The following is a 12,832-nucleotide window of genomic DNA, read 5'->3' on the forward strand; positions in this document are numbered from 1 at the left end:
TATGTACCCATAGAATGTTGCACAGCAACGTTCTTCCCACTCCACAGTGGTGGGGCCACTAAAGACCCTTGGCATTCATGCTCTATGAGCCTGACGAGTCTGCTCTTTAAGGCAATGGAGCCAATCATAATGGAAGTCAACAATAAAGAGATTGTGAACCTTCACACACTTGAGCACACCCTGTTTGGCTTCTTCATATGCAGATCACACCTCCTGAACTGGGTGGATTTCTTTGAGACCATTACCCAGGCTACAGATGATTGAAATGAGCTCAACACAGCTTACCTATACCTTATTACAGCCTTTGACACCATTCCCCAGTCAGGTATCATAGATGAACTCACCAACCTGGGTATGAATCCATACATCAGAAGATGGATTGCAAACTGGCTCACAGATAGATTCAACAAATGAAGAGTTGCTGGCTACATGTCAGACTCAACACCGGTAACAACTGGTGGCCCCCAGGGTTCAGTCCTGGGGTCCCTCCTGTTTGGTATAGACTTCTCAAATGTACATGCCAACACAGGAGGGTTATGGTTGACTAAGTTTGCTGGGAACTGTAAAGTGTTTGCCATAATAGATTCCCCAGGTGACACAAATATTCTCCAGAAGAGACTCTATGAGGCAGATGTGTGATGTCAGAATCATGGCCTCAAGCTCAATGTGGAGGAATGCATAGTGATCCCCTTTGGTGAAAACAAAGCGCACACAAACTACCACATCTGTTTTACCCCCTTAAAACTGACAAGGTAATAAGGGATCTTGGGACACAAGTAGATAGTCATCTTTCCTTTGACAACCATGTTGCCAAAGTGATTGGGAACTCCTATGTGGCCCACCTAATCAACAAAGGGTTTGCATCAGGATCCAAAGAGGTAGTGGTGGCCCTCTACTCTTAAGTCATCAGCCCCGTCATTGAGTACAATGCACCATTTTGGATGTACTCGACTACACATATCCAACAGCTGTAGAGACCACAGAGGTACCTCACCAAGAGGATTACTGGCCTCAAACAGTTGTGTTATGCAACACAACTGGTAAAACTAAATCTGTTCTTCGTTGCGTACCGCCTACTCAGAGGCACACTCTGCCTAACATACAGAGCCATGTCCAACACATAACTGCTGAGCATGCTCCATCTACAGATAACAAAATTGAGTCACCCTACACACTCCAGGGATATGAACCTCATCACAACAATGAATACAACATGCTGGTAGAACAGAGTACCATTCCAGACACTTGCCTTACTGTGGAACAGAGTCCCAATGTACATCAGACAGAGCCCCTCGCTGACACTCTTCAATAGGAACATTGATGAGTGGATGGGAAACAGACAATTCACACCAGGCATCCCATCAGCAGCCCCACTAGAAAGAAGCTTAGGGTACTAACTATTAGAATGAGGGCTTGGGAGACTACCCAATGGGGTGGTGAAAGCTGCACAACTTGCCTAGGCTAACATATGTCTTATTGAAGATAGGTTCATAGGTATGTAGTAGACTATGTGACAGGTACATGTCTACAGATAGTAAATATGTACTTCATTGTACAGTCATGTTGTACAGCAGGCACACCGACCACATACACTGTAATGCTTACAGATACTGGTGGCTGTTATGTACACTGGGTGAGATGTGCACCTCATGTCTTTTGTGCCATCGGGATGTGTGCTGGGTGGGACAGTCCTGGATGGCTCCCTGTCATAGCCACCCTCTTACACACATCTCTGCCCATCCATCTTTGGCTTATTATACTGTGTTCCCCATACATATATATATATATATATATATATATATATATATATATATATATATATATATATATTTAGGTACATAGGTAGGTAATAGGCTATCTGCCTGAAGGCATATATTAGTATGGCCAGAGTGTGCAGCTACCACCACCCATGGGGTTAGTTCCCTAGGCCTCTGTGTAGTAGAGCTGATGAAGTGATCCATGGTGTGACAGTTCAGTTTCACATACACTCATCAAGGCTCCTCTGGAAGAGTGTCAGTGAGGGACTCAGCTTAATGTAGGTTGGGAGGGAGCCTGTTTCAAAGAAAGGAAAGTTGTGATGATGATATCTCTATAGCATGTAGTACAGTGAGCTTGGGGTTACTTCAGATAGCACATGTACATCCATTCTGCATTTAACATGGACCTGTCTGTTGGGCAGAGATCACCTGAGTAGACAGTATGCAACAGAGTACAGACAGAGTTAAATTCAGTCTTGTTGCATGGGGCAACTGTTTGAGGCCAGTAATGCTCTTGTTGAGGTACATCAGTGGTCTTTCCAGCTGCTGAAGGTGCCTAGCCAGATTCATCGCAAGTGCATTGTGGTACTCTATGATGGGTCTGATGACTGATGAGTAGAGGGAACCTCCTTTGACCTACATGCAAAGACCTTGGCAGTTTGTGGGAACATATAGCATAATTTTCTAACCACTCTGTGAATGTGTTTCTGGAAGTAGTGATGACTATCCACATGTGTCCATAGATCCCTTATTATTACCTCCATATTTAGGGTGTTGGCACTTATGTGGTATTTGTATGACTGTATCTCAAGCCCATAAATTTGACACCACATCTGTCCGACTGAGACCCTTTTTAAGGATGTCTCTGTTGTCCCAAACATCGATTATGACAACCTTTTTGCAGTCATCCACAAACCTTGCTAAACATAGCCCTCATGTTTGGCTGTATTTCTGAAAAGTATACACCAGACATGAGGGGTCCCAGGACTGAGCCATGGGGGACAGCAGTTGTTACCAGCTTGAACAGGAGACCACAATTCTTACCTTGTGGGATCTATCTGTGCCATAGTTGGCAATCCATCAGATGACATACGTGTTTATGCACAGGTTGTTGATTTTGCGGATACAACATGTGTGTGGGATGTTGGAAAAGGGCTTTTCAAGGTCTATGTAGGCCGTGTGTAGCTCATTTCATTGATGCATGTCCTGGGTGACTGCCTTGAAAACTGTCTAGCAGGTTTAGGAACCATGATCTGCCCCTGATCAAACCAAAATGTGTAGGGTTGGGTGTTTGTAGGCTCTCAATAGCTCTGTTTATGAGTTCCATAATGATGGACTCCATGGCCTTGCACATCAGGGTTATTAGGCGTATAAGACAATAATGCCCATGGTCTGTTGTGCACCAACACTTGTGGAGTGTGCCAAATGTTGCTGTAACCCATTCAACAGTTTCATATCCTGTACAGACGGTGAGTCTCAACAGACTGTTCAGGTGCAGGGTCTGTTTGTTTTGGAGTTCACATATGACACAGCCAGGGAAACCATGTTATCCCATACATGCCGTGTTTTTAGGTTTGGAAAGAACTGTTTAACCATTGTATATGTGATTTCTGGGTTTTCACAATCTCCAGGTATGATAATGGGCCCTTTCGTCAGTGAAAAGGGGGTAAATATGTATGAACCTGTCTGACAAGATGTTGGCAATGCAGTCATGTACATGTATTCATTTACAGTCTGCACTGACTCAGAACATATATGAATATACATTGATATTTATGACATAGCGAAAGAAAGCTTCACGGTTCTCTATGGACTCTTTGACTATGGCTTGGATAATGTTAGGGGTGTTCATTGTTTCTTGATGATACTGACTGGAGAATTATTGACGTTCTTTGGTTTTTCACTTTCTTTGAACAACTTAAGTACTTGGAGTACATAATTTGATTATGACAGGTGTCCAATATATTATATGGGTCTGTTTTCATATCAGTGTGTGCACAAGGCAGGATTGGTGACTAGTGACAAGTGTCTGGAGTAAGAACTGCAGCTGCCAGATATGTGTGGCCCACTGCTGTACTCAGACATTGCCTAAGTGTGTGAGCATGCCCAGTATGAGCATATATACTTTATGTGTGTGAAAATCAAGTTGTTTTTTACTTCAGGGCTCACCTTTGTGTTGTACATCAACAGGAAGCACAGTGTGCCTGCAGGGCTTCCATGAGTCATTCTACATACAGTGGGGACAGCTATTATTTGTACATTTCTACCCAGGGGGCACAGCTGATTGTTACTATGGGTGTACATAGGATGAAGGGTTCACCTGACACTTATACACATTTGCTAGGCCTGCGCTGCTATGTCAGGTACTCCATTTCAGTCTGTAATGTTGCCTATCATACTGGCTTGAGGCATACCACTGCACTACAGACCTTAGCTTCCAATTACACGCATATTAGTTCGTGACTTCATAGCCTACCCAACCCACATCACACTGCCTGGCGTGCTGTTATCTGTCTGCATAGGCCTGGGAGGAGGTTACTCATATGCCTCTTCAGAGGGCATGATACAGCATTAGTTTGTGTTTGCATTTGTGTACATTTGTCCTGCTGGCTGTGACTGTTAGGTATGTGACCCCCCCCCCCAACTGGTATGTGTGAGTGAGTTAAGTTGTGTCTGTGCCAGTGAAATGCTGTCATGGCTTAGTGGTTCAGTACTGTAACTATAGTGCACAGTATCCCTGAGTTCGAGCCCTGTCACTGTTTTTTATTTTCCTGCTGGGCAGATCAGACTGCTTAAGGAACAGTAAAGCAGGTGTGAGCGTGTTTACCCAACTTTGCCCAACTTTGCCCGACCTTGCCCGACTTTGCCCGACTTTGCCCAACATTGCTCTGGTTAGCGTGGTGCGTAGCTACGCACAATTGTATTTAAATATGCTCAATACTGGTAAAATGTGCTTAGCAGTGCTTTATATTGCTTAAAATAGGGCACTCATGCCTCAGGTGGTGCTGCAGGGCTGCCTATGTCGGATGCACATAGTACACTCCCTATACATGTTTGAAAACAGGTAGTGTCAAGTTAGGCATCCCTTTTACTGTATGTGCGAGTCAGAGAAAGGTGTCATTTCCAGGGTTCCTACTGAGTCAGTGTATGTGCTATGCATTGCCTCTTTGCCAAGGCCAGGGCATACTGGGCACGCCTCCTTCTGCCTACTGGGGCAGGCTCAGGTTGCTCCTCCTCCAAGTTACGCTGTGCCTGTGCAGGCCTTGGCAATGGTGGGGGGCTGTTTGGCCCTGCCCCATGCTGTTCCTGCTGCAGCTGTTTTCGCAGGATCATATTGTGTAGCATGGCACATACCATGACAATTTGGGTACATGTAGTTGGTGAGTACTGCAAGGCTCCACCAGATGTGTCCAGGCACCAGAACCGTGACTTGAGCATACCAAACACACGCTCAATAATGTTTCTTGTTTGTGCGTGTGCCTCAATATGGAGTTCTTGTTTGGGGGTGTGTGCATTTCTGATGGGTGTCATCAGCCACGGCCCCAGTGCATATCCAGCATCCCCCACTAGGTGACCGTCAGGGATGTCCCCATTGGCAAATCTCTGGTACAGCTGTGTCAGATGCCAGATGTGGGAATCGTGATAGCTTCCAGGGCAGCCAGCACACATTCATTATTATGCCCTGGGCATCGCACACAACCCGGCAGTAGATGGAGGGGAAGCCCTTGCGGTTGATGTAGACCCTACCCCGCTCACTGGGTGGTGCTGTGATGTGTATGTGCATGCAGTCTATTGCACCCACTACCTCAGGGTATTCTGCTATTTTGTGGAAAAGATGCATATTGCTGGCCAATGCCTCACGGGATTTGGGGAAATATATGTGCTCACCGACATGTGCTGACATGGCATCCAGGAAATGTTGCAGTACCCTGCCTGTGAAATCCCCATCATATCACCAGTTGGTCTCTGGAAGGTACCTGTAGCTAGTATTCTTAGGCCAACACATACCTTGGTATCCACTGGGATGGGTTCCCCTCTGTTGGTTCTGTGTGTGAGGCGTGGCTGGCACAGCTCAACAATTTGCTGCAGGAGGTCTCTGTCCACCCTATAGCGCTCCACTATATCCAGCTCATGTAGCCCCTGGTAGGTTACCCTGGGTCTGCACACTCTTCTCCATCTCCTCACTGTGAGTTGCTCAGCAGCATTCACAACATCACCACCCTCAGCACCTTGCACATGTTGGTTTATGATAGTAAGAGCAGCCCTTAACATTTTGTCTGACTTTAAAGTTTTTAAGCTTTCCCTCTTTGTATACTGCAGTGTTGCAGAGTTCTTTGGGAAAAAACAGGGAAGAATGCTGTTTGCAGAGTTTAAAGTGCTGGGCTGGGCTAGTCTGCTGCCTGTGTAATTGGCTGATTCTGATATATTTCACCTGGCAGCTCTGCTAGTTCTCCTTGGTTAACTTCCTACTACTTCTTTTCCTTCCTTTTCCCTTTCTGTTTCTGCCCAGGGCAGTGCCGCGCAAACACGCGCACATGCTGTGTGCCCATTTGCAAGAAATTTCAGATATTTTCACAGCGTGCACCTTTGGTTTCGGTTTTCAAAAAGGACAACTGTAGACACGCCTCTTGCAATCCTGAGCAACTCAGGGCAAACACAGGACACTGTGCTCCAATAAGCATAGAGCCTTTCTGACATACCCCCTCATGATGTCACCTATCTTCTACTCTACTACTCACCTACTCCTACACTTACACTCTTGGGACATTGCTCACATGCTGGGGAAAATTGGGATTCACTATCCTTATCCTCATTTGCATAGGATTGTCTACTAATGCTTGGTTACATCTATCACACTGAGCTCCCCCCTCTTAGCAACCAGTACTCAGTGGCCATGTTGTCTTCAGTCTGCCATTCACCTGCATGGCAGGATAAGCTTTTTAGTGAAAATGCCTATTTTTGGCTATTTTGAAATTATTTTCATTTTTTTTAAGTGCCTCACATTTGTGCGGTGCTGCTCTATGCTTAAACATCGGAGATTGGGGGAAAATTAGATTTTAATCATTTTAAACATTTAAAAATGCCAGTAGCCTTATATCTGGCCATTGGCATGCTTCCTCAACTGGATGCATCCTTTATTTGTAGCTATCATAGCTCCGTTTAGCAATTTGCAGAACGGTACTCCGTTACCAATGGAGTACATTTCTGCAAATAACACTAATCTTCCACGGACAGGTTAGTGTTTCCTGGATTGCAAATTTGCCTAATTTGCATAGCTTTCAGCAGCAAATTAGGTAATTTGCATACCATGACGCTGTCTGTGCAAGAGTAGCTTTAGAAGCTCTCATGCATGACCCTGCCGGCTGTTGCTGGATCGCTTGGCAGATATATTGGCTGTCTGACGTCTTACTCTACTCTACAACTCCGTGCAAGCTTTCGTAAATCCGGCCCAATGTTTATTCTATCATCTTTCTAAGATTATACAAATAAGATTTCAAATGTGTCCCTGGTTTTGGGCCTTTGTTCCACCCATAAATTTTGGCTTTTTCCAGATATCTTGTGCTACAAAGTTGAAAGATACGGCTGAGTGTCAAGTGCATTTTACAAGGAAATGAAAACTTCAGAGAAGGAGAAGTTTAATGCTGCTTATATGCCAAGTCTGTTCACAATGTGAAACTGTTATTTAGTAAATTATATCACTATTATTGTGCTAAAGTATTTAAAAGCATTATTAAAACAGCAGGGAGTATGCTTGCTTTTAATGCAGAAGGCTGTGGGTTCTTAACCCACACCTTGTCGATTAAGTGCTGGTATTGCAATGCACTTTTTTTATTGCTAATTATTTGGTACATTTTAAGGGGGGATATGCTTCTGCATGCCTGAGTGTGCCCTCCTTTGTATGAGATGCGTATTAGCTATGAACTTGTTGGTTTGTCAGTCATTCCATAGTGCAATATTACCAGCTATTTAAAATCTTCAAGGGCAGCAGGTATGGGATTTCACCTTTCCACAGGTATATTTGTAGGATGGTGACATCATCGGACTTGACAAAGATGAGTATACTACTTTTAAGGTGTTTGAGTAGTCTCCAAAAAGGTTGCTCCTCCCCAGGGTGACACACACACACATTTGGCAAGTGCAGAATTCAAACCCCTACCTAACTACATTATGATACTACAGCTGTACACATTTACATGATGCACTATACACATTACTGGGATTTCACTTTTCCACAGGTATATTTGTAGGATGGTGACATCATCGGACTTGACAAAGATGAGTATACCACTTTTAAGGTGTTTGAGTAGTCTCCAAAAAGGTTGCGCCTCCCCAGGGAGACACACATACACAGTTGGCAAGTGCAGGATTCAAACCCCTACCTAACTACATTATGATACTATAGCAGTATGCATTTACACAACACGCTATACACATTACTGGGATTTCACCTTTCTACAGGCATATTTGTAGGATGGTGACATCATCAGACTTGACAAAGATGAGTATACAACTTTTAAGGAGTAGTCTCCAAAAAGGTTGCTTCTCCCCAGACAGACACACACAGTTGACAAGTGCGGTGTTCTTAATCCAAACTAAGTACGTATTTACACTTCAGCAAGCAATATGGAGTTACAGGGTGCAATACAGACATTACTTGCTGACAGTTTGCACAAAGGTCTTTTTCACATTTGCTAACCTCAGCAGGCTTATCATACTAGGTGTATTGTGAGTGTATTGTATGCATAGGCCATGACCATATCATATATGGGTTGATGCAGCACATGCTGGCACACACAGGGTCAAACCTTGAGTGGCATCTTACCTTCACCTACATGATACTGCAATATAACAGAAAGATGATAAACTTCAACAATTGGCTGAGCTTCTGGTGTCATTCAAAGGGGATCCAGTCTCTGTCTGCCTGTGATGACATGATAGACAAGCCTTGCTGCTTCACTACAGATGGTTTGCACCTGTCACCCCTATGCTTCTAAATTCTGGCCAAGGCTCATGCTGTCCCCGTATTACCTTTTTAGGCAAGGCTCAAAGGTTCATAGGTTCATAGGTAGGTACTAGTCTATTGGCCCTGGGGCCTATACAAGGCCAGCCAAAAAGGTACGCTGGCTTTTGCCACCCAAGAAAATTATTTTCCTGTGCCACTGTCGTGTAGAGATACAGAAGTGATCCCCAGGGTGAATTTCCTATTTCCCATCCAATAATCAAGATTTTCCTTGAACAGTGCTAATGAGGAGCTTTGTTTGATATAGATAGGTAGTTTATTCTGGAGTATGTGAAGTCTGTGGGACAGGAATGTATCCCTCTGGCATGTTCTGTTTATTGTGGTGACAAGGTTTAGGTCCGTAGAGCATGTAGGTTCATAGGTTCATAGGTAGGTACTAGGCTATCTGCCCAAGGACATTTATAAGCCTAGCCAGAATGTGTTGGCGTTCAACTCCCTTTTAAATTAGTGTCCTGGGTCTCTGTCTATCAGGGCTACTAAAGTGATCCCAGGGTAAATTTACAATTTCCCATCCACTCATCAAGATTTCTCTTGAAGAGAGTCTGCAAGGGGCTCTGCCTAACATCAACTGGGATTCTATTCCAGAGTGAGGGAAGTCTCTGGGACAGGATTCTATCCCTCCAGCATGTCCTGTTTATTGCTTTGCTGAGGTTTAATTCACTGGAGCGTGTGGCTCTAAGAGATTTGTTTTTCTTGAGGTGGAGCATGTCCATTAATTCTGGGATGGACATGGCCTTATACGTCAGGCATAGATCACATCTGAGCAGGCAGTAAGCAACCGAGTAGAGCTGGAGTTTCTTTAGTCGAGCTGCATAGGGCATCTCTTTGAGGCCCATGATCCTCTTGGTGAAGTACTTCTGTGGTCTTACCAGCTGTTGCATGTGCCAATTAAGGTACATACCTAATGGGGCATTGTACTCTATTATGGACCTAATGAGTGATGAGTAGAGAGGCACAATGACCTCTCTTGATCTAGAGGTGAACCCTTTCGTGATTAGGTGGGCTGCATAGAAAGAATAACTAACCACTTTGCCAATGTGATTATCAAAGGAGAGGTTACTATCTACCTGGGTCCCCAGGTCCCTAATTACATTTTCCGTACCTAGTGGATTACATCTATGTGGTAATTTGTGGGCAATTTGTTTTTTCCAAAGGGGATGACTATGCATTTTTTGCCATTCAGCTTGAGGCCATGGTTTTGACACCAGGTATCTGTCTCTGTAAGACCTTTCTGGAGGATGTCTGTGTCAGCCAGAGTTGATTACGGCACCCAGTTTACAGTCATCTGAGAACTTGGTCAGCCATAGTCCTCCCGTGCTTGCCTGTACCTCAGAGACGTATATACTGAACAGGAGGGGTCCCAGGACCGAGACCTGTGGGATGCCACTTGTGACTAGTTTAGAGTCGGACATGGCACCTGCAACTCTGACCATGTGTATTCTATCCGTGAGCCAGTTGGCCACCCATCTCGTGACATAGGGGTTAATGTTCAAGCTGGTAAGCTTGTCTATGATGCCAGAGTGGGGAATGGTGTCAAAGGCCTTAGCGAGGTCTAGGTAGGCTGTGTGGACTACTTTCCCTTCATCTATGGTCTTGGTAACTGTTTCAAAGAAGTAAACTAGGTTTAGGAGGCAGAATCTGCCTTTAATAAAGCCAAATTGGGTAGGGTCCAGTATCTGGAGGTTCCCAATGTCTCTGTTTATGAGTTCCATGATAATTCACTCCATAGCTTTGCAGACCAAGCTGGTCAGGCTTATAGGGCGATAGTTCCCAGGTTCTGTTGTGGCACCACCTTTGTGGATGGAGATGACTGTTGCTGTACGCCATTCTTTGGGTACATAGCCTGTGGTAAGGTTGCGTCTGAACAGTGAATGTAGGTGAGGGTTTAGTTCCTTTTGGAGCTCGTGTAAGACGCAGCCTGGGGCACCATCCAGTCCCATTGATGCTGTATTCTTAGCTTTGGAGAGGGCTGTTTTTACCTGCATGTCCATGAAGTCTGGGGCTCTGCATTCTTCTGGGATGGACATGGGCCCTTTTGGGGGTGAGGGGAGGTGAAGTTTGCACTGAACTTGTCCACCAGGATGTTGGCAATGTCAGTTGGTTCAGTGTATTTTTTGCCATTTTGCAGTAGCTGAAAGCATATCTGAGAGTTGCCACCTAAATGTTTGATATAGCTAAAGAAAGCTTTGTGGTTATCTTTAGATTCCTTGGCAATTTTTCTTTAGAAGCTGGACTTGGATTATTTTATGAGCGATCATAGTTTCTTGCTAATAATGATCAGTGATGCCTTTCCTTTTTGGAATTTTGCTCTATCATGTGTTAGTTTCCTCCTTCTGTCGTATAGCTTATTTATGCGCAAGGACCACCAGATTGTTTTTTACTTTTTGGAGGAGTGAGTCTTGGTTTTAATTGGGATGGCTTGATCCATGCATCCCTGTAGATGCTCATAGAATGCACTTGTAAAGGATTCTGCAGATTGGATAGCATTATCGTGTAGCAAGGGGGCTTTGAAACTATCCACTTCGGTCTTGAGAAGTGTGAAGTTTGCTTTTGAAAAGTTTTTCACCGTGGTTTTGTTGACTGGGGGGGTCGGGATGTGGATGTCCAGTGTGATTACTTCATGATCTGATATTACCAGTGAGGGGTTTACCTCTGGTGTGGGACACTGATCCCCCATGTTGGTGATGATCAGGTCCAGTATGTTGTCACCTCTAGTGGGCATAGTGACCAGCTGTTCCAGGCTGTTTGAGTTTATAAACTCTAGGAAGCATTGAGCAAAGGACTTTGTACTTGAGTAATTCTCCCAGTCAATGTCTGTGTAGTTGAAATCTCCTCATATCATGGTGTTTGGTAGGACCTTTATATTTCCCAATGTTCTCAGGAATACTGAGTGAGGGTCCTGAGACAAGGTATGTGATCTACAGCAGGCTACGATCTGATAAGCAGCTTTGCCCAATGTTAGTTGCACTTGCATGGTCTCCAAGGCCTCGTGCTGTGCCACTAACCTGGAGGTGTGGGCATCCTTTATGAAAATGGATACACCCCCTCCTTTAGTATTTCAGTCTGGGTTTTGGGGCCGACGCTCAGAGGGATTGGGATTTCTTTAAGTGGAGCATGTCCAACAGCTCTGTGTTTGACATAGCTTTGTATGTTAGGCAGAGATCACCTCCGAGTAGACGATATGCGACAGAGTAAAGCTGTAGTGTTTTGAGATAGTCTGTGTATGGCATGTATTTGAAGCCACTAATCCTCTTTGTGAGGTATTTCTGCAGGCTTTCCAGTTGTTGTAGATGTCTTGTGAGGTACATACCAAAAGGGGCATTGTACTCTATAATGGATCTAATGAGTGATGAGTAGAGGGGAACAATGACCTCTTTTATTCTGCATGAGACATCTTTTGTGATGAGGTGTGCCACGTAGAAGGATTTCCTGACTGACTACTGTGGCGATGTGATTATCAAAGGAGAGTCTACTGTCCACCTGTGTCCCAAGGTATCTTATCACACTTTCGGTGTTAAGTATACTACCACCTATGTTGTAGTTCATGGGTACAGTGTTTTTACCAAAGGGGATGACAATGCACTTTTTGGCACTGAGCTGGAGGCCATGGGTTTGACACCAGGCATCTGTCTCAGTGAGGCCCTTTTGCAGGATGTCCACATCGTTAGGAGTCTCGATTATGGCTCCTTGTTTGCAGTCATCTGGGAACTTCATTAGCCAGAGACCTTCCATGTTAACCTGTACTTCAGGGAAGTAGATACCAAACAGGACAGGACACAGGAATGAACCCTGTGGTACTCCACTTGTCACTGGTCCGAAGTCAGACTTGGAGTCTGCTACTTTCACAGTGTGGGTTGTGTCAGTCAGCCAGTTGGCAACCCATCTTGTGACATAGGGATTTATACCTAGTTTAGTGGGTTTATCCATAATTCCAGAGTGGGGTTTGGTGTCGAAAGCTGTGGCAAGATCTAGATAGGCTGTGTGAACCACCTTACCCTTGTCTACGGCTTTGGTGACTGCTTCAAAGAAGTCTATCAGGTTTAGGAGACATGAT

This window comes from Protopterus annectens, chromosome 12.part0, assembly GCF_019279795.1.
Source record: "Protopterus annectens isolate FY-2018-M chromosome 12.part0, PAN1.0, whole genome shotgun sequence".
In the NCBI taxonomy this organism is placed as follows: Eukaryota; Metazoa; Chordata; order Ceratodontiformes; family Protopteridae; genus Protopterus; species Protopterus annectens.